This window comes from Melanerpes formicivorus, unplaced genomic scaffold (genome assembly GCF_026170545.1).
Source record: "Melanerpes formicivorus ecotype bairdi unplaced genomic scaffold, bMelFor1.0.p_v2 SCAF_247, whole genome shotgun sequence".
NCBI lineage: Eukaryota > Metazoa > Chordata > Aves > Piciformes > Picidae > Melanerpes > Melanerpes formicivorus.
The window spans coordinates 249,012-271,392 of NW_027142599.1; the positions used below are offsets into that span (position 1 = coordinate 249,012).

The window sequence follows — 22,381 nt, forward strand, 5'->3', positions numbered from 1 at the left end:
CCATTGGCTCTCTTGACCACAGGAGCACATTGTTATTCCATGGAGAACATCTCCCTATTTTCTTTTAGGTACAAAACTTCCTGGGTAAAAACCATAAGTATTGTTTTCCTCAGGTTTTTTTTGCAAGAGGAAAAATTATTATGGTCAAAAGCACAATTATCCATCGAGTTTCAATGTAAAATGTTCAAGGAACAATAAAATACAGTAATAAATGCAAATTAATGGAATTTAGTGTTTCAGGCTATTTCCTTATACCCAGTGACTCATACACATAGACACCTGCACAAAGTAGGGACTACTGTGTCCAGTTCTGGGTCCCTCAGTTTAGGAAGGAGGTTGACTTGCTGGAACGAGTCCAGAGAAGGGCAATGAAGTTGGTGAGGGGTTTGGAACACAAGCCCTATGAGGAGAGACTGAGGGAGCTGGGGTTGCTTAGCCTGGAGAGGAGGAGACTCAGGGGTGACCTTATTGCTCTCTACAACTACCTGAAGGGAGGTTGTAGGCAGGCAGAGGTTGGTCTCTCCTCCCAGGAACCCAGTACCAAAACAAGAGGACACCAGGGGGGGTTTAGGTTGGATGTTAGGAAGAAGTTCTATACAGAGAGAGTGATTGCCCATTGGAATGGGCTGCCCAGGGAGGTGGTGGAGTCACCATCATTGGAGGTGTTCAGGAGGAGACTTGATGGGGTGCTCGGTGCCGTGGGTTAGTTGTTTAGGTGGGTTGGATTGGTTGATGGGTTGGATGCGATGATCTTGAAGATCTTTTCCAACCTGGTCTGGTCTATTCTATTCTATTCTATTCTATTCTATTCTATTCTATTCTATTCTATTCTATTCTATTCTATTCTATTCTACTAGTTAGGTTGCACTGTTCATTTACTTTGTCACTTAATTGGGAAGAAATGTTTTTAAGTTACAATCCTCAACCAAGTAAATAAATAATAAATAATTATTTCCCAAGGTCTATGAGATCAACATCATTAACATGCCACTTAACCAAGAAACTGCTTCCTAGCCTTTTATGCAGACACCTGTAGAACATAACTAAGCATAGATTTTTTTTTTTTAGGATATTAATTTACTGAATAAGCCTGGGTTCTTTAATTGTATAATTTTAAGAGGAAAGCCAAATGTGGGATGATTATAGTATTCCCTGCACTGCTTAATGAGACAGAGAATTGGCTCAACTTCACATATCTGTCACATCTGGTAAATCAATGGATTATTAACTTTAATGCAGTGAATGTATTGTTAGTCTGACATTTAACAGCATAAAACTCTGAGATAATGGTTGGAAAACACATCAAATAATAATCTATAGATTAAAAGTTCATAATAAAAACAGTGAACTCTGTGTACATGTAAGTGGGTAAGGTACATAGTAAATAAAAGCAAAAGAAACAGAGAGAAGGGAGAAATAAAGATACATACAAATGACCTCTATTTAATGATAAAATACAGTTTAAACACAGCCATAACTATTTGGGTTTCAATTCTTGTCACCAGATGAAGCTCAAAACCTAGGTAATTATATGATGCTAAGGAAGTGCAGAAACTGTGATACCAGCTACTGGATAGAGCACGTGTGTTTGACTCCATGTGGCTTCATCAGAAGAGAGATTAATTGGACCTTTGACTCAGGGGTTTATTTTCTATGTTGGAATCAGGTGCAGCATAAATGTACCTGGAAAAATTCCACTTCCCAGTCAGAGAATCACAGAATGGTAGGAGTTGGAAGTGACCTCTGGGAGATAATGTAGTCCACTGCTCTGCAAAAGCATGTTTGCCTGGATCAGATTGCACAGCACCACATCTAGGTAGGCTTTGAAAGACTCCAAAGAAGGAGATTGTGTAACCACTTTGAATAGCCTTTCCCAGTGCTCCATCACTCACAAAGCAGAGAAGTTTTCCTTTCTGCATTGGGGAGCTTCCTGTGTTCTAGTTTGTGCATATTGTCCCTTGCCATGTCATAATAGAGATGTTCCTAAAACTGCACAGGAGTAGCCATTAATTGACACCAGCACTAATGTGAGCTGGTCAGCTTCATAATTTTCTGAATGAGAGATGCCCAGGTTTCATCCATACACCTCCAGATCAGGCCTCACACATTTAGTTGCAAAATTTGCCCAGAACAAGCAGTTTTTCTGGAATGGAATGGAATGGAATGGAATGGAATGGAATGGAATGGAATGGAATGGAATGGAATGGACCAGACCAGGTTGGAAAAGAGCTTCGAGATCACTGAGTCCAACCCATCATCCAACACTATATAATCAACTCAACTGTGGCACCAAGCACCCCATCCAGTCTCTTCTTAAACACCTCCAGTGATGGTGACTCCATCACCTCCCTGGGCAGCCCATTCCAATGGCAAATCACTCTTTCTGTGAAGAATTTCTTCCTAGCATCCAGCCTAAACCTCCCCTGGTGCAGCTTGAGACTGTGTCCTCCTGTTCTGGTGCTGGTTGCCTGGGAGAAGAGACCAACCCCCACCCGGCTACAACCTCCTTTCAGGTAGTTGTAGAGAGCAATAAGGTCTCCCCTGAGCCTCCCTGAGCCTCCTCTTCTCCAGGTTAAACAGCCCCAGCTCCCTCAACCTCTCCTCATAGGGCTTGTGCTCCAAACCCTTTACCAGCTTTGTTGCCCTTCTCTGGACACATTCCAGCAACTCAACATCTTTTCTAAACTGAGGGGCTGAAGAAAAAGAAGCTGCTGTTCTTACAAGGCAGCAGAACAGATTATAAGGAAGTATGCAAACAATCTTTTATTTTCAAATAGTAGAACAAGAGTAGTGTTGAAAGCCTTCATGTTCTGTACTTTGCTCATTTCACACAGACACATATTGAATATGCTTCCCTTGTACAAAGTTAACAGTACCTATACACTGCAGTGAGGAACAGGATTCGTCTTTATTGATGATCTGGATGAGGGCATTGAGTCCATCATCAGTAAATTTGCTGACGACACCAAGCTGGGGGCAGGAGTTAATCTGATGGAGGGTAGAGAGGCTCTGCAGAGGGACCTTGACAGGCTGGACAGATGGGCAGAGTCCAACGGCATGAGACTTAACGCATCCAAGTGCTGGGTTCTGCACATTGGCCACAACAACCCCAAGCAGTGCTACAGGCTGGGGTCAGAGTGGCTGGAGAGCAGCCAGGTAGAGAGGGACCTGGGGGTACTGGTTGATGGCAGGCTGAACATGAGCCTGCAGTGTGCCCAGGCAGCCAAGAGGGCCAATGGCATCCTGGCCTGCATCAAGAACAGTGTGGCCAGCAGGAGCAGGGAGGTCATTCTGCCCCTGTACACTGCACTGGTTAGACTGTGTCCAGTTCTGGGCCCCTCAATTTAGGAAGGATGTTGACTTGCTGGAACGAGTCCAGAGAAGGGCAACAAAGTTGGTGAGGGGTTTGGAACACAAGCACTATGAGGAGACACTGAGGGAACTGGAGTTGCTTATCCTGGAGAAGAGGAGACTCAGGGGTGACCTTATTGCTCTCTACAACTACCTGAGGGAGGTTGTTCACAGGTGGAGGTTGGTCTCTTCTCCCAGGCAGCCAGTACCAGAACAAGAGGACACAGTCTCAGGCCACACCAGGGGAGGTTCAGGTTGGATATTAGGAAGAAGTTCTATACAGAGAGAGTGATTGCCCATTGGAATGGGCTGCCTGGGGAGGTGGTGGAGTCACCATCATTGGAGGTGTTCAGGAGGAGATTTGATGGGGTGCTTGGTGCCATGGTTTAGTTGTTTAGGTGGGTTGGATTGGTTGATGGGTTGGACACAATGATCTTGAAGGTCTCTACCAACCTGGTTTATCCTATGTATTCTATGTATCTCCAGTTTTGGCTGCTCTCTACTTTGATCTCAATAAACAAAATATTTCAGAAATTAGCTGAAGTTTCAAGATAATGAAGCAGACTTCAGATGCATGTTTCTGTTATAGAACAATGAACCAGCAAACAGGGAGTGAAATCATGCCAGGTTAGCTCATTACATATAATAATAAGTACATAATATATAATGAGTACATATAATGTACTTGGGATCAACAGAGATGATTCAGATATTCCTTGGGTTACTTTTGAACTAAGTTTAGGATAGATTGTTTTGTGAATACTTGCTTATTATCAGACATTTTTGTTCCGTGGAAAGGATCTAAAATGAATAAGTTTTCTTTGTAGAAGGTTATTTGAAAAATTTATATGAAGACTTTGGTCATGAGTATAGTGGGATTATTGAAAATTATATCAGTCTGGAAAAATCAATACCAGTGAACTTTAATTAAATTGTACACAGGTAAGCTTCTAAGCACTATAGAAACATATGCAGTTAGGTGCTAAAGTGAGATTTGTTTGAATCAGTCTATTTTCATTTAGGTATTTCAAATAACAGTTCTGTTGTTGATTTTTTTCCCCCCTCAGGACTGGATGTGGCACTTGGTGCCATGGTTTAGTCATGGGGTCTGTGGTGACGGGTTGGACTCGATGATCCTCAAGGTCTCTTCCAACCTTGGTGATTCAGTGTGATTCTGTGAATTACAGCTGTGTAGCATACACTTCTAAATATTTAAGAGAATTAGGAAACTTCATAATAGACAGTCTTTCTGAGACACATTTTGATACAGGATGCTGTTTCCATGTTTAACCCTGTTGGAAGGGCTAGGGGGAATGGGAGAGAAAGTAATGCTTTTTGAAGTTTCTTTACTTTAGGCTGATTCTGCAATTTAAAGAGTCATAGTATCATAGTATCATAGTATCAGTGAGGGTTGGAAGGGACCACAAGGATCATCTAGTTCCAACCCCCCTGCCATGGGCAGGGACACCCCATACTACATCAGCCTGGCCAGAGCCTCATCCAGCCTGCTCTTAAAAACCTCCAGGGACGGGGCCTCAACCACCTCCCTGCACAACTCATTCCAGTGCTTCACCACTCTCATGGTGAGGAACCTCCTCCTCACATCCAGCCTGAATCTCCCCACCTCCAGCTTCATTCCATTCCCCCTAGTCCTATCACTACCTGAGATCCTGAGAAGTCCCTCCCCAGCCTTCCTGTAGGCCCCCTTCAGATACTGGAAAGCCACAATTAGGTCACCTGGGAGCCTTCTCTTCTCCAGACTGAACAGCCCCAACTCCCTCAGTCTGTCCTCGTAGGAGAGTCCATCATGATTTTTTTCAGAAAGAACGGAGAAAACTATTCAGAAAGAAAATTAACTATCCCAAACCCTTATTGGAAAGTCATACAGATTATGAAGCAAAATTATAGTAAAAAAATGTCCTTTTTAAACAAAAAGTATATATTGTTCTTTCCTTTTTCTAAATAACAGACTTCTATTTAATTGATTTTTTTTCTTTGCTATTCTGAGCATACTAAATATTCTTAAGAGTTTCCCAAGTGGCAAAATTTGGTGGGCATACTATAAGCTACAGTAAGAATTCCCTGTTTGCAAGTAAACACGCTAAACAATGGCAGAAATACAGAAATTTGAAGGATCAAATCACAGCAGCAAGAACTCTAAAGTCTCATGGAAAGAGATTTTGAAGTTTCTTTTGAAATAATAATTGGAGTAAAATAACTGTAGAAACCACTCCAAAACGAGGTCATCTCTAACTAACTTCCATTTTTTTTCCTGTAGATCTAGCCAATGAGAAAATAAAAAACAATACATTACTCCTCTCCAAGGTTATAAAGTTCTCATCTGTAACAATTTTTCCTGTTAATCAGTATCAGTATCACTAAGGTTGGAAGAGACCTTAAAGATCATCAAGTCCAACCTGTTACCACAGACCTCATGACTAGAGTAGGGAGGACACTACTGCCCACTGCTGGCTTGAGCTCACAACCTTCCTATTAAGGGTCTTGTGCGCTACCAACTGAGCCACACAGAGCAGGCTTAAAAATAGGAACGCTTCACGAATTTGCGTGTCATCTAGCTGACCCTCTCCTACCGCAGTGGAATAAAGGCTACTGTGGTTGCAGAATATTAGTACAAAAGACCATACAATGTAGCTTTAGCATGGAATCCTTTCCCTTCCCAAAAAGTATCGTTTTATTGAGCAAACCTCCATTCTCCATGTGTTCTGTAATAGCTGCCTCTGCTAGTAATATAAACAAGCTTTCTCTCCTGCAGAGCCAGCACAGCTAGGAAGTACTAAGCTGCACATTTTGTTCCCCCTTGTATATCATCAACAGACTTGTTTAATAGCTTTTTGCTGGATGCACCTGTGCAGTGCTGTTGAGGAAAACAGGGTGAGGGTACCATCCATAGAGATCTTAATTTGAAATGTAGTGTTGCACAGATGTAGCTGGTAGCTCGTTTGTTTTGCAGCACATTTATAAATAACAATGATAAGTGACATGAAAAAATCCCACCACTCTAGAACATCTAGTTTGAGTCTAAGGAATACAGTGAAAGCAGCCAGAAAAAAACCCCAAACAAACCAACAGCCAAAATCAACAAATAAATGATAAATAAATGTATAAAACAACCCCTCCGTTTTATTTGTGAATCATGTGTGGTGGGTTGAGATTCCCCCCTCAACATTAGCTCTGCCAGACCAGCTCAGTTTGTTTGTTTGTTTGTTTGCTGTTTGTTTGTTTTTAAGATAAATGCTTTCTTCTGCAAATATTTATATAGCCAGTCCTGCACACACTCATGAACGAGTGCATATGACAAGCACAACCCTTCGTTATAGCTGTCTCAAATTTATTATTAGAATAAACTCTTTATTAGAATAAACCAAACCAGGTTGCAAGAGACCTTCAAGATCATCGTGTCCAACCCATCAACAAATCCAACCCACCCAAACAGCTAACCCATGGCACCAAGCACCCCATCAAGTCTCCTCCTGAACACCTCCAATGACGGCAACTCCACCACCTAATACTACACCACTGATACTACAGTATCAGTGAGTCTGTGTGAAGTAGAATGGTACTTATCGAGGAAGGCACTGGAACACAATCTTAAATATTTCTTTAATCACAAATATACAAACCAGAATGATTATTAGGGCTAAAGAACCTAAACCCCACTCGCCCAATTGTTTTCTGAGAGAGCTTTGGATATTGTGCTTGCTGCCTGAAATCACTTTTCCTTTTTACTGCATGACATAGCTTCTTGTTTTGTAAAATCAAGTTTGGGAGCTACAAGCTCAGAGAAAATCACCTCTGAAATCTGTCCAAGATGGATCTTTTCTGTTCCTACTGAACTGCTCTTAAAGTACAGTAATTTGCAGTAGTTTGATACATAACTCAAGATAGTAATTTGTGGCCAACACTGTCTCAGGATTTAAGATATCAATGGATGGTCTAGAATTTACTAGAATGTTTTTATTTTTAGTATTATAAAAGCTTTCTGCTGTGATTTTCTTGGGCTTTTTCCATTTTGGTGCTAAATATCTTTTATTCTGCTGTTCTTTTTACAGCATGATGGACTGCCCAGGGAGTTGGTGGAGTCACCATCCCTGGAGGTATTCAAGAGGGGATTGGACTTGGCACTTGTTGCCAAGTAACCTTCTATGATCGAGAGACTACATGAGTGGACAAAGGGTGGCAGATGGAGTCAGGGAGCAGTATAGTTCACCTGTGATCCAGGAGGAAGTAGTTAGAGACCTGCTTAGCTGCTTGGATCCCCACAAGTACATGGGACTGGATGGAATCCTTCCCAGGGTGCTGAGAGAGCTGGCAGATGAGCTGGCCAAGCCACTCTTCATCATTTTCCACCAGTTCTTGCTCACTGGAGAAGTCCCAGATGACTGGAAGCTGGCCAATGTGATGCTCATCCACAAGAACAGCCAGAAGGAGGAACCAGGGAATTACAGACCTGTCAGCCTGGTGGATGTGGGGAAGTGATGCCGAATTTTGCCCCAAAAGGCAAGAATAACTGCCTAAGAGACTCAGTTTAAGTCAGATAGACAGGAGGTATTTTATTAGCAACGCGTTGGAGAAATCACTAAATGGATTTCTGCCTTTCCCGTAACAAAAGCATGTCTTTTATACAGTTTTGGATGTGGTATTGCATCAGATCACATACATAATCATGTCTCTGCATACATATTCATAAGAGGCGTGGTGTAGGCGGAGCGTGGGCAGGGACATCTCTTTTGAGGATCTTCTTGGTGGTCAATTCCCGGTGTGCCTGGCTTAGTTTTACTGACTGGACAAGGCTGTTAGGGTCAGTTTGACCTTTCTGGTTCTGAATCATGCTTTCTCCGTCAGTCCTTATCACTTATCTCCTTTTTCTGTCACAGTGTCCCAGGCCTTAGCGATTTATTGCTCTATGTGGTTTGTGCTTCCTTCAATTGCTTCACATTCTCGAAAGCTATCTGTTTTGGGGCTTCAGAAGGCTGTGGATGTAGTCTACCTGGACTTCAGCAAAGCCTTTGACACTGTCTGATTTAGTGTGAGGTGTCCCTGCCTGTGGCAGGGGGTTGGAACTAGATGATCCTTGTGGTCCCTTCCAACCCTGACTGATGCTATGATACTATGATACTATGCCATGGTTTAGTCATGAGGTCTTGGGTGACAGGTTGGACTTGATGATCTTTGAGGTCTCTTCCAACCTTATTGATTCTATGATTCTATGAAATAGTTAATGAAAATGAAATAATAGCACGTGTCCATGCAGCCATGGAAGTTTTGGTTCATACAGAGTTGGTAGGGTGTTAGTCTGATGGCCACCTCAATGTAAGTGTAGGTATTTTTCTAAATACTATTAGAAATGATGCTACAATAAACTAAAGTGAAAAAAAAATAATAAGGGCAGGAAAAAAATGCACCTAATATTCCATAGGCCTTTTGCACATGTATTTTAAAGGCATACATTTGTTGCTAGTTTACTACAGAGCCTACCTGCTTCCTGATTTCAGTGTGAAACACAAAGGTCTGGGAAGTTCTGAGGGAAGTTTGTGTTGTGAAGGACTGAAGCAATTCTATAATGCTGGCATACTGTCTCCATGATACGTCATGTCCATGCTGAATTTCCCTGGTTTGGCCCAAAGTGTTTGTCCCTGTTTGTCCCACAGCTCCTCTCAGCTGAGTCTGGAGCCTGGATAGGGAGCTCTCTTCCTCTTCATATCAGCCAGACAAGTTCTGGAAGATTTCACCTGCCTAGAAAAGAAATGAGAGAAATAAATGCATCCGACAGGGGAAAAAAAGATTAAAATCAGATTAATTTTTTTTTTCATTTGCCATTCATTTTGTCTTTACTAAAATAAATGCTGAAGTCTCTGGGAACCAGCCTCCATGAAAGAAGACTCTTCTTAGCAGCCAGAAGAGGGAAGCTGCTAATCATCCTTACTTCTCACTGCAGAGAGGTTTCTGATTCTAGCTGCATTAGAAATACTGTTCTAATTTTAAACCTAGTTTTACTCCTAATGATTTTGCCTATTTGTTCCTAAGCCAGCACTGCCTTTTGTCTTACAAAGACAGCTCTCTATAGAGAAATTATTCACAGATTGGTAGCCTATCAGTGCTCATTCAGTGCTCCCAAAAAGTCTAGCCTTTCTCCTTAAGCCAGGTTGTGCATATGATAATGTCTCTGTGGAAATAAACCTTGTGTTGCCCCAACTCACAGACGCTCAGTGGGCAGACTCCTCCACAGACACTGACTCACACCGATACATTCAGCAGCACATTCCACGGACGCGCAAAGCGAGCAGCTGTTAGCAGCCCTGAACAGCTGAGGGCTGAGCTTGTGTGGAACGAGCGTGGATATTTATTTATCATATTTTTCTGTGCTCCAAGTGTCAGAACTAACTTATGTGAACAGACATTGGTGTCTTTTCAATATCCTCACATTGTTCCTTATGTCTTGAGCACTGTGGAGGCATGACTTATCTTGTCCTCGTTGATTAAGCCAAGTGAGACAAAATGCAACTGCCCACTTATGGGGTGATTAAATCTGTCTTTTCTCCCAGGGAAAAAGTGTCCTCCACACAGCAAATTCACACCACATTTTCCTGTATTGTGAGTACCTAAAGCATTGTTCTCATTGCCTTGGTTTTATTTTTCTGAGCTATATCGATTGAAAATCGTATTATTAAATGTCTCTAGATTCTGCAGTATTATATCCACAGTGTCTGTTTTACAGTCCTCCAAGAAATAACCATCACAACAAGCTAATGATGGAATTGCACAGTTTAGATATGTTTTTATCCTTAAAGGCTTTCTTGTCCTTTTCAATGCCTGATGTTCTGAGAGCAGTATATACTTTATCTTAACAAGAAAATATATAGATCTGTATAATAAAATGGCTTGTCTGAAATAATGAATTCTATAGATTTCCTATATTTCTGGTATGTATGAGGAAAATTGTTCCATACATACAACTCAAAATGCTCCATCTGTTTTCAGCATGAAGTTAAACATAATGATTCTCAATTCCATAATGAGTTTCAATTAACTGAGATTGTGCCAGCAGAACATGTGATGCTGAGAGCTCTTGTTTCACTTGAAGAAAACAAAGAAGCAATCAAAGTGGCCTCATAAGGACAAACAATGTTCTTCATCAATGCCCCTTGTTAGTTTGGAAATTACTGTTAGATATACTATTAATATTTTCTGAAATAAAATAGTTGGGAGAGTATGAAGCCTGGATCATATGTAAATTAGTTTTTACTAAGTGGTTTGCTTTGTGTTAAGGTGTTGTTGGTGTAGGCCTAGACCCTGATGAACTGGGACCACAGGTTCTTGGCCAATGGAGAGAAGCAGAGGTTTTTCCTCACCTTTGAAAAATGATGAAATTTGGTAGAAGGCTGTGCACAACTCTGCATTAGTAAAGAGTGGTGATTAAAGTATGTAAACTAAGAAGTGGCACTTTAATTTTAAAATATAGTTTATCTTTATTAATGTATAACCTATGAGGAGAGGCTGAGGGAGCTGGGGTTGCTCAGCCTGGAGAAGAGGAGACTCAGGGGTGGCCTTATCACTCTCTATAACTACCTGAAGGGAGGGTGTAGACAGGCTGATGATGGTCTCTTCTCCCAGGCACCCAGTACCAGAACAAGAGGACACAGTCTCAGGCTGCGCCAGGGGAGGTTCAGGTTGGATGTTAGGAAGAAGTTCTATACAGAAAGAGTGATTGCGCTATGGAATGGGCTGCCCGGGGAGGTGGTGGAGTCGCCGTCATTGAAGGTGTTCAGAAGGAGACTTGATGGGGTGCTTGGTGCCATGGGTTAGCTGTTTAGGTGGGTTGGATTGGTTGATGATTTGGACACGATGATCTTGAAGGTCTCTTCCAACCTGGTTTGGTTTATTCTAATAAAGGTTTATTCTAACCTAGACAAATAGTACCATATCATTGCAACTTTTACTTCTATGAGAAGTGCTATTTAACATACTTCACATAAGGGCTCGTCTCTGCTATCCGAAAAGAAGTATAGTGGAGGTTGTCAGTGTTTGTCAGTCACCTTTTGCAGTCACTGAGCTAGGCTCATGATTTTAAACTCTTCAGTACATTTTTAAATACAGGGGGGAAGCAATGTTTAAATGTATTTTAATTAATTTAGGGCTAGTGTATAACCCATCAGACTGGAAAGCATCTGCGTCTCCGTGAATGAATGTGCAATATCTTGAGTGAATAAATGTTTCCATCTGCGACTGATCTTTAATGAAGAATTTTTTTTCAGCTGATATTCAAGTGCTTTGTTTTTGCATATTTTTGGTATGCATCTTGCATTGCATCCTCCCACAGCTCCATAGTGAAAACCTAATTTTTTAAACATTTAATCCCATTACAAAATGTTACTTCAGTTTCTAAGACTGCTTAAATTTTTATCTTCTGCACTCAATTAACTTCACAGATACAAGGAGAAGGAACCCATACTAAAATGTCTCTAAGTGACAAGTTTTTCATTTGTTCATTATCACTCTGGATTAGCAACTAACCATAATGAAGCAGAAATTAATTTTGCATTCTATTTTGTCAAGCAAACCAATCCAACTGTACTGAAAAGAGCTATGTGAAAACAGCTGAAAACTGTAACTAAACATGGAATGACGTAGAAAACAGTTTTCCCTTCTTAAATCCAATGTAAGAGCACTCAGGCTGAAGCAAGGGAGATCCATGGTACTCACTTCTCTCAGGAAATATTGCCCTGAAGATTTTTGCCAAATCTTCCTCCTGCCCAGCCTTACCCCATGAGACACTGCCAAGATTCATGGACTCCTGGACATGTTAATGTGCAGAATATATACTGCACATGCAGGTGTGCAGCTCCAACAGATGGGACCAAGAAATCATCCTGCTGATTGTTAGGTCACAGTGACAGAGGAGGGTGATGTGCGCTGAGAGTAAACCCAGAGAGAAAAGCACTTCAAATCCTTTGCTAATTTAAAATCAGGATTATTGGATCAAAGTGGAGAGAGAGGTGAAGAATTTCAGGTTCATTCTGTTAACTCATCCCCGACACTTTAGCAGTATTTTTATGGAAATGATCTCCAGGGGTGCCTCCTGGAAGAGCCTAAGGATAAATTTCTGCAGGACATTTCTGTAGCCTGAGATTTTCTCATCCAGGATTCAGGATGATATAAGAAAATGCAGGTAAGTGAATATAAATGGGTACATAAAATAAAGATCTGCTGATATATTAAAAACACTTTCTGGGACATTATTAGCAGTGCTCATAATTTTCTGTCTTTCCTGTGAGCAGTTCTGAAAGACCAGAGTAACAGCACTGATTTTTCTAATTTTACTAAACTTTGTCAGTTACCTAAAAGATACAAAATGCTTGATGTGATCAACTGAAAGAGACATTACCTCAGTTGTGGACATTGGAGGCTGCAATTAATGGGACCTGTGATGAACAATCACCTTTTTGTACTCAAGGCTGGGTCTCACATAAAATTAAAAGCAAAGCTAGGCTATAGCACTAAAAAAAATGATCTGATGTTCTTTGACCCTAAGGCCACGTGACAGCACACAGATCACTTCTACCCATCTCAAAACCTATCTATGGGAAGATTGTGGCTGCAATCATACTTCCTTAGTGGGAACAGTTCCCGTCATATGACGACTCTTGAACTGTGCCTGGCACGGTTTTAAATAGGCCATAACAATACTAAAGAGCTAAACCATGACAGCAGGTGTGCTAGTAATTAAGCAATAGATCATGTCATTGCTTAGGGCTGTGCCTTGGTGTTTTATTGGTGTAGTCTGTGACAACATTGACTCCGCTCTCAACGTGTGTTTATGTTATAGCTAACTGTGTACCACCTTTTAAGACTTTTTTTTTTTCCCTTTTAAAATATATTTCAGGCTTGATCAAAATCACTTCTAAGTCATGTGGTTTGGGGTTAGAATTTGTTTGATTTTTTTCCCATTTGAGTTACTGCAAAGGCTTTTCAATCATCTAGTCTGACCTTATGTATATTATCAGACGATTGCATTTCACCTGTACTAAACTCCATCAGCTCCCATTAACTAGAGTAAATCTTTTCTATGTGCTTTCTGTCTTGATCTGAAGATATGTAAAGATAGTGCTTGTCCTGGTATTTTGACTCAGTAGAAAAACTGATCTTCCTCTTCAGAAGTCATGCTTTGCTCATTTAACCATATCTTGATTCCACTTCTAAGCAACATGTTTTTTTCTGATGCATCAATCCACCACATGAGAGATTCCTTTAGCATGGAGTAGTTTCTTTTCACAAATTAGTTATGCATGACAGATAAATATCAATCTACATGTGCATGTATACATGCATGCATCTCTATATATGATGCAATAAAAATATATATTAAGGAATGCATATGGTTTCTTAATGTTGGTCTAACTTCTCTTGGGTTGCAGAGATGCTGTGCTTCGCTATACACACACAGATACTGCAGAATCATTTTAGCATATTTTGCTGACAAAAGCAGAATGCTAACCTAGAGCCAGATAAACTTACATATGTTTTCTTCTTATTAGTTAACATTAACCTTTTGTAAAGTATATTTTGTAATAATGACCCTGTTGACTATGAAAAAGTAACAAGATCATATAATTATTGTCATTTTATCTTTATCTCCTAAGCATTCCTTCATACCTGTGTGGTTTATTTTATTGTCTGTGATTCTATGTATGTATTAATGTCATTAATACAGATGTTGATTTCATCTCATTACAAAGTCAGTCCCTGAAGAATCTAGAAGGAAACCTTTGTATAATGTTGATTTACCACTGACCTTTACTGTCTTCATGGGTTGTTAATTAATTTATGCCTTTCTGTGATTATATGGTGTACTTCTTTTATCCAGAATGCCACAGTAGTTCAAAAAACATGAGAAGACTTATGCTAATCTAGACTATCTTTAGTAGTCAACTTTACTGAAAATTACATAACTTCATCAAAGAATGAAAGCAATTTTCTTTGATGTCATTTCTGTTCCTTAAAATACAGCTCACCAGCATTGGAATGGAATGGAATGGAATGGAATGGAATGGAATGGAATGGAATGGAATGGAATGGAATGGAACGGAATGAACCAGGTTGGAAAAGACCTTTGAGGTCATCAAGGCCAGCCTATCATCCAACACCATCTAATCAACTAACCCATGGCACCAAGCGCCTCATGCAGTCTCTTCCTAAACACCTCCAGTGATGGTTATTCCACCACCTCCTTGGGCAGCCCATTCCAGAGGCAAATCACTCTTTCTGTGAAGAATTTCTTCCTAACATCCAGCCTAAACCCCCCTGGCACAGCTTGAGACTGTGTCCTCTTGTTCTTGTTGAGTAATGATATACAAAATAATATGAAGTTCTATCTGTGGCTCACTTGGTAGGGCACGAGATTATGAGTTGTTGAGATCATGGGTTCAAATCCTGCAATGGGCTGAGCCAGAGGTATGCCACTTAAAAATGCGCGGCGGTGGCGCCGGGCGCTGAGTCGCCGTGATCGTATAGTGGTCAGTACTCTGCGTTGTGGCCGCAGCAACCTCGGTTCGAATCCGAGTCACGGCAGGAACAATTTTTCACCATGAGAGTGGTGAAACCCTGGAATGGGTTGTCCAGGGAGGTGGTTGAGGCCCCGTCCCTGGGGGTGTTTAAGAGCAGGCTGGATGAGGCTCTGGCCAGCCTGATCTAGTGTGGGGTGTCCCTGCCCATGGCAGGGGGATTGGAACTAAATGATCCTTGTGGTCCCTTCCAACCCTGAATGAAACTATGAAACTATGAAACTATGTCCTCTCAATTTTCCTATCATTTTTCTGTGAATCAATGTTAAAGAAAATATAGCCTATGACAACTCCAAATCACCCCACAGGCCTTTATTAATACTGCCACAACTTTCATTGCCTTGAACACAAGCCCTATGAGGAGAGGCTGAGGGAGCTGGGATTGTTTAGCCTGGAGAAGAGGAGGCTCAGGGGTGACCTTATTGCCCTCTACAACTACCTGAAGGGTGGTTGTAGCCAGGAGGGGGTTGGCCTCTTCTCCCAGGCAACCAGCGCCAGAACAAGGGGACACGGTCTCAGGCTGCGCCAGGGGAGGTTCAGACTCGAGGTGAGGAGGAAGTTCTTCACCGAGCGAGTCATTCGTCATTGGAACCGGTTGCCCAGGGAGGTGGTTGAGTCATCGACCCTGGAGGCGTTCAAGGGGAGATTGGACGTGGCACTTGGTGCCATGGTCTAGTCATGGGGTCTGTGTTGATAGGTTGGACTTGATGATCCTCGAGGTCCTTTCCAACCTAAGTGATACTGTGATACTGTGATACTGTGAATTCCCAGTCTTTGGAACTGCCAAATACTTCCAGGTAATTAAAAATTAACCATGGGTTAGCTGTTTCTTCAGATAACTCTTTGGGCTTCAAATACAAGTTGCTGAACTTAAAGATATCTAGAGCAGACAGCAGTTTACTGTCCTTATGGCAACTGAAGGGAAGTACTTCATTGTCTCACAGTGGGAACAGATCTTTTCCAGGACAGTTCAGAACTGCATAAATACTCTCACATTCTTCCCACCCCCCACCCCCATCAAAGGAACTCTCTTTATCCAGAAATTAATTGAAGCCAAATTGCCAAACCTGAGGCGGAACATTTCCATGACAGGATCCAACTATCTGAATGGTAGTTCTTTCCTTTTGTATATTTTGTCTTCTTACTGAGCAGATCTCATATGGCAAATTCCTCTCAGTGAACCAAGTCTAGCTGAATAAGCTGTCATGTTCAGGGAACATTGTGCTGGAAACCTCAGTTGTGTTGCTGACTTCTTATCTCTCTTTGGGCTCATTCTTACAAGGTTTCTGGCAACTATATTTGCAAAACAACCCTTTTGTTTTCATGGTGTTTGTAAACAAACCTCTGTTATTGGCTAGCTTTGATTTGTTTTTTCTTCTCCAACCTGTATTTTCCTTAATAGAGTTTCTGTACCTTGAATACTATATCCTAAATTTCTCTTAGTATCAGCTTTTGTTTGCAATTTCTGCCTTCACTAGCCCAGAAGAATGTCTGTCCTCTACCTTTATCAAAGAATTGTGTAAGAAACAGGTTATTTAATACATGCCTCTGAAAAGACTTCACATTGTTGTTTCCTTTCACAAATACACAAAAATTTGTAGATTAATTAAAGACTATCTGTAATATTTTTTTCCCCCCACTTTCAACTGTTAGCTTTATAGAACAAATAAAGACAAGCAAAAGATAAAAAAGGCAAGTTTGGACGAGCACAGGGGGACTGAGGTGACAATGTGGAGGGCACTGAGTAGGCTCAGTGCTTTTTGCATTGGCGGGGGGGAGGGAAACAGCGGTTGGGAGCCTTACTGCTTAAATCTCTGTCACTTGGTCATCACGATGGCATGACCATGTTGCTTCAATATGTTGCTGACATCTGAGTTTTCAAGCAGCTAACCTGGAATAGAAAAAGAGCAATTTTCTTTCTCACAAAGTGGAACTTTTCTAGAAATCTATGCCTCTTAGACACATCCACTTGATTGTAAAACACCTTGGCTTTTTATTGTACGGGATCCCCATTTTGAACCAAATGAATGTGGAGGTGTAAACCTCTATGTGTTCCTTAGGGGTTAGATTAGATCCTACAGAAAGACTGAAAGAATATCCCCTGAGCTTTTGTATCCCTTCTGCATCTCTCTTTTATTTCTGTCCATTATAAGCTGCTTTGTTTAGTTATACCGTTCTGCGATTCTGTGATTCCTCATCCAAGATACTGCATTTTCTAGGACTTCAGGAACCTGACAGCTAGAATGAAAGCTAATATGTCAACAGTGTTCTATGATTTATGGAAGGGATATTATTTTTATTTTATTGTATTTTTCCTCTGAAATTATTTGTAGCTTAAAAAAAAAGCAAATAAACAACAACAAAAAAACCCTCGAAAACTAAAATGACCTTTCTGAGGCAAAATAGAATACTTCAGGCCTCATTTCTGAATGGTGTGAGAGGTAAATGGAATGAAGAAATATATTATCTTAACCTTTAATTCCCTGAGTAATAGTAGGACATATGGTGAAAATATGAATAATATTTTTCCACAGGCCAATTCCCTCTGAAGCCTGATGTTCTGTTTTCCTTTAACAGGCATTAAGTTAGTTTTACATGGAAAATGCAAAGACCAGGCAGTAAGGCCTTCATTCCTGTTGAACAAATTGCAGTGGGTTTTAGTTTAATCTTCAAGTAGCACTTATTCTGGTACTAAAGAATTAGTGTAGTAATAATAATAATCATAAATAATCCAAATTTAAGAGTTAAAAAATGAAATGGAAACATTTGCAGTATTCTTTCTTCTTGTACATTTGCTTCTACAGAACATTGAGCTCAGAGAGAAAAAACAGAACTAAAAAAGCTGTGGGAAATAATGTGATATTAAATATAAAATTATCTCTTGGATCATACCCAAAAGGCTACTCTACAAATGTGTTTTTTTAAATTAATTTACTAGAGTATGTTATACAATAGCTAAAAACTTACTTTTAGAATATTCTTACATACAGTGACATTCTCTCTCTAGAAGGTCCCAGTTGTCCTCTCACATTAAATTTGTTATCATTTGCACACATATAAAATAGAATAAACCAGGTTGGAAGAGACTTTCAAGATCATTGAGTCCAACCTATCATCCAACACCACCTAATGAACTAAACCATGCAACCAAGCACCCCATCCAGTCTCCTCCTAAACACCTCCAATGATGGTGACTCCACCACCTCCCCAGGCAGCCCATTCCAATGGGCAATCACTCTCGCTATGTAGAATTTCTTCCTAACATCCAACCTAAACGTCCCCTGGCGCAGCCTGAGACTGTGTCCTCTTGTTCTGGTACTGGCTGCCTGGGAGAAGAGACCAACATCCACCTGTCTACAGCCTCCCTTCAGGTAGTTGTAGAGAGCAATAAGGTCACCCCTGAGCCTCCTCTTCTCCAGGCTAAGCAACCCCAGCTCCCTCAGCCTCTCCTCACAGGGCTTGTATTCCAAACCCCTCACCAACTTTGTTGCCCTACTTCTTATCCCAATTTAAATATCATTTCACTATTGTGTCAGAGCTGGTTTTTCATCCCTCCACAGATAATCATGGACTCTAAAAGTGATTTGCCCCTGATCCTGTGAATAGTGAGCTACAGGAAAAAAGACCAAACCGAACCAAACGAATCAACCAAAACCACACAAAAAATCCTCACACCAAAACATCATCAGAGAAAAATGAATGATGGTATTTCCATCAGGTCACAAATGAACCTTGTCCTATGAGTTGTGCGAAAAGGATCTTAGCTGCTTTTCAAGATTTGTCTAAACTTAAGTGTGGTTATAATCCTCGCACAACATCCATAACATCCATCAGAATAGAATGGATTTTTTTCAGTTTTGACTCATTATCTCTGCTCATTTGTGGTGGGTCTGAAATAAAAACCTTTCTTAAATTCATGGAATAATTAGAGTCATCCATCTAATCTTTACTTTCAAAGACTGTGCATCTATTTTTCCTTCCATATAAAGTGTAGGCTTGTACTAGTGTTATAGCAATAATGCGGATAAGCATGCAAAATCCATATGTGAAGTAAATGTATTTTTACTGTTCTAGTGCTGACTTGTTTCGTTTCGGCTGTGCATTTTAACTTTAGGTGCATCAGTGCTGCCCACTAGTGGATACATAAAGCCATGTCAGTACTCAATTCCTGAACAGATGTTGATTGCTAATCCTATTTATTTGGCCAGATGATTTGGAGTAGATATAATCCTTATGGTTTTGAATTTTAAGTCCATTCATCACTGGATTAAGTTTATTTTCCCATTAAGTTGTATTCAAAATGAAAGAGCTCTGAAAGAATTGAGCCATGGGCTTCAAAGGATCACTGCTCAATTTTCACTGAGGATAGAGACACTAGAATAAGCAACTAACTGTTTAAACCAAGAGAAAAATCCTTGTAACAAAATTTGTGACAAGGGACCATTAAAAGGATTTGCATTAACTGAGCTAATAACGCAACATGAAGCATCATTGCTTCTTCAGAGTGACTGGAAAAGGCAGGTTCATATGGTAACCTTAAAATCCTATCACCGAGTAAGGAACATCAAGGAATATATAAAGAAGATGGTATCTTTTCTATAGTCCATCCTCTCCTGTGTGACTGAATACAGAGTTCCAATCTCTCTTACTGGCAGCAATGCAGGTTTTAAATGGCTCTTCCACTGCTGTTGTTGTAGTCCAGATTCCTACCTGTGCTGTTGCTGTGCTTGTTATCTAATACAAAGACCAGGATTTTTACACAGTTACTTCTTCCTGCAGTTTTTGTTTACCCTAGGATAAGCTAAACTCATCTAAACTCACCAATATGCAGTATTTCCCTTACTTGCAAGGCATCAGGATCAGTGTGACCAGCAGGAGCAGGGAGGTCATTCTGCCACTGTACACTGCACTGGTTAGGCCACACCTTGAATCCTCTGTCCAGTTCTGGGCCCCTCAGTTTAGGAAAGATGTTGACTTGCTGGAATGTGTCCAGAGAAGGGCAACAAAGCTGGGGAGGAGTTTGGAGCACAAGCCCTATGAGGAGAGGCTGAGGGAGCTGGGGTTGCTTAGCCTGGAGGAGGCTCAGGGGCAACCTTATTGCTCTCTACAACTACCTAAAGGGAGGTTGTAGACAGGTGGGGGTTGGTCCCTTCTCCCAGGCAACCAGCACCAGAAAAAGGGGACACAGTCTCAAGCTGCACCAGGGGAGGTTTAGGCTGGATGTTAAGAAGAATTTCTTCATAGAGAGAATGATTGCCCATTGGAATGGGCTGCCTGGGGAGGTGGTGGAGTTGCCATCACTGGAGGTGTTTAGGAGGAGATTTAATGAAGTGCTTCGTGCCATAGTTAAGTTGATTAGATAGTGTTGGATGATGGGTTGGACTTGATGATCTCAAAGGTCTTTTCCAACCTGGTCTGGTCTGGTCTGGTCTGGTCTGGTCTATTCTATTCTATTCTATTCTATTCTATTCATTTCTTTTGTTATTAGTAAATGATGTTACCTGCAAAACCCTATCAAGAAAACAAAGCTTATGCCATGTTAGAAATCATACCAAATTGAGCTAATGAACAGCAATTTTAAAAGATGGGATTGTGTCCCCAGGGATATAATTTTTTTTAAATTGAAACCAAACCTAATCACACAAACAAACCAACCCCCCTGTCCTCCCCCCAAAATAACATCAAACCAAAATCCTGAACACCAAACAAAACAAAAGAAAAAGAAAAAATAAAACCAAATCTGCCATGCTAACTCCAAAGTCGAATGCTCCATCTACACAACCATTTCCAGAAAATACCTAAGTAAGCTACAGTAGAAGAACCTCCCTGGAGAGAGAAGTTCACCTGGTGAACACTCACTCTGGAAACATGAAAATTCACTTCAGCTGCTATATTATATTACTTACTGGAGTGTAATGACATTACATGCAAGAGATAAGTTAGAGGAGCAGGTTCTGAAAGTCTCATTTCAGTGTGTTTCAGCATAGATGGAACATTTGGTGTGTCAATAATAACACTGAACTCTGGCATACGTAATTAGAGATACATGCTAAACCAATTGAGCTTAACTTTATAATTCTTAGGTTTATTAGGATCAATTTGATTTAACATTTCTTACTCATTATCTTTTTGGTACAGGATATAACTTTTGGGTTGTTTTTTTTTTTTTTTTCTTATGCTTGGGGTAGGAGTTGCAATATCATCGAGGGCAAGTCTAGAGTTTTGCACCTGAGAAAGAACAATCCCATGGATGATATAGGTTGGAGACTGACCTATTGGAGTGCAGTGAAAGGAAAAAGGACCTGGGAGTCCTAGTGGATGGAAGGTTGACCATGAGCCAGCAATGTGCTCATGTGGCCAAGAAGGCCAATGACACTCTGGGGTGTATTAGAAGGGCTGTGGTTAGCAGGTTGAGAGATTCTCCTCCCCTTCTACTCTACCCTAGTGAGGCTGCATCTCAGTTCTGGGCCCCTTCATTCAAGAAGGATAGGAAACTGACTGAAAGAGTCCAGTGCAGAGCCACAAAAATTATTAAGGGAGTGGAATATCTTCCTTACAAGGAGAGACTGAGGGAGCTGGGGCTCTTTAGTTTGGAGGAGACTGAGGGGTGACCTCATTAATGTTTATAAAACCCTGCCTGGATGTGTTTCAGTGTGATCTGGTCTAGGTGATCCTGCTCTGGCAGAGGGATTGGACTGGATCATCTTTCAGTGTCCCTTCCAGCTCTTAAGATGCTGTGATTCTGTGATATTTTTGGAAACATTATTGAAATAGCAAATAATATTTCTCCTGCCAAAATGAGGTATAGTGAAAATAACCATTTAGCCAGAGCATACAATTATGCAACTACAATGCTGGTTGGTTTTATTTTGGAGGGGGAGGGTTTTGGGGTTTTTTTTGTTGGGTTAGTTGATTTTTTGTTTGTTTGCTTGCTTTTGTACTACCATCAGCTTCTTTAAATTGTTTCATTAGGAAAAGGGCTTCTTTGTCATCAGAATGTTATATTGTTTTGTAAACACTTCTCACTTTCAGAACACAGAACTAACCAGGTTGGAAAAGACCTTCGAGATCAAGTCCAACCTATCATCCAACACCATCTAATCAACTAAACCATGGCACCAAGTGCCTCATCCAGGCTCTTAAACACTTCCAGCAATGGTGACTCCACCATCTCCCTGGGCAGAACACTCCAATAGCTAATAACTCTTTCTGAGAAGAATTAATTCCTGACATCCAGCTTAAACCTCCCCTGGCACAGCTTGAGACTGCGTCCTCTTGTTCTGGTGCTGGTTGCCTGGGAGAAGAGACCAACCCCCCACTTGGATGCAATCTCCCTTCAGGTAGTTGTAGACAGCAAGAAGCTCTCCCCTGAGCCTCCTCTCTTCTCCAGGCTAAACACCCCCAGCTCCCTCAGCCTCTCCTCACAGGGCTGTGCTCCAAACCCCTCCCCA

General features: G+C 41.0%; 1 non-coding gene across 1 annotated transcript; it reads left to right on the top strand.

Moving 5' to 3' along the window:
- Positions 1-14,865: 14,865 nt before the first annotated feature.
- TRNAH-GUG (transfer RNA histidin (anticodon GUG)) lies at positions 14,866-14,937 on the top strand. Its single transcript has one exon. It is a non-coding gene; the product is annotated as a tRNA-His (tRNA).
- Positions 14,938-22,381: the final 7,444 nt, after the last annotated feature.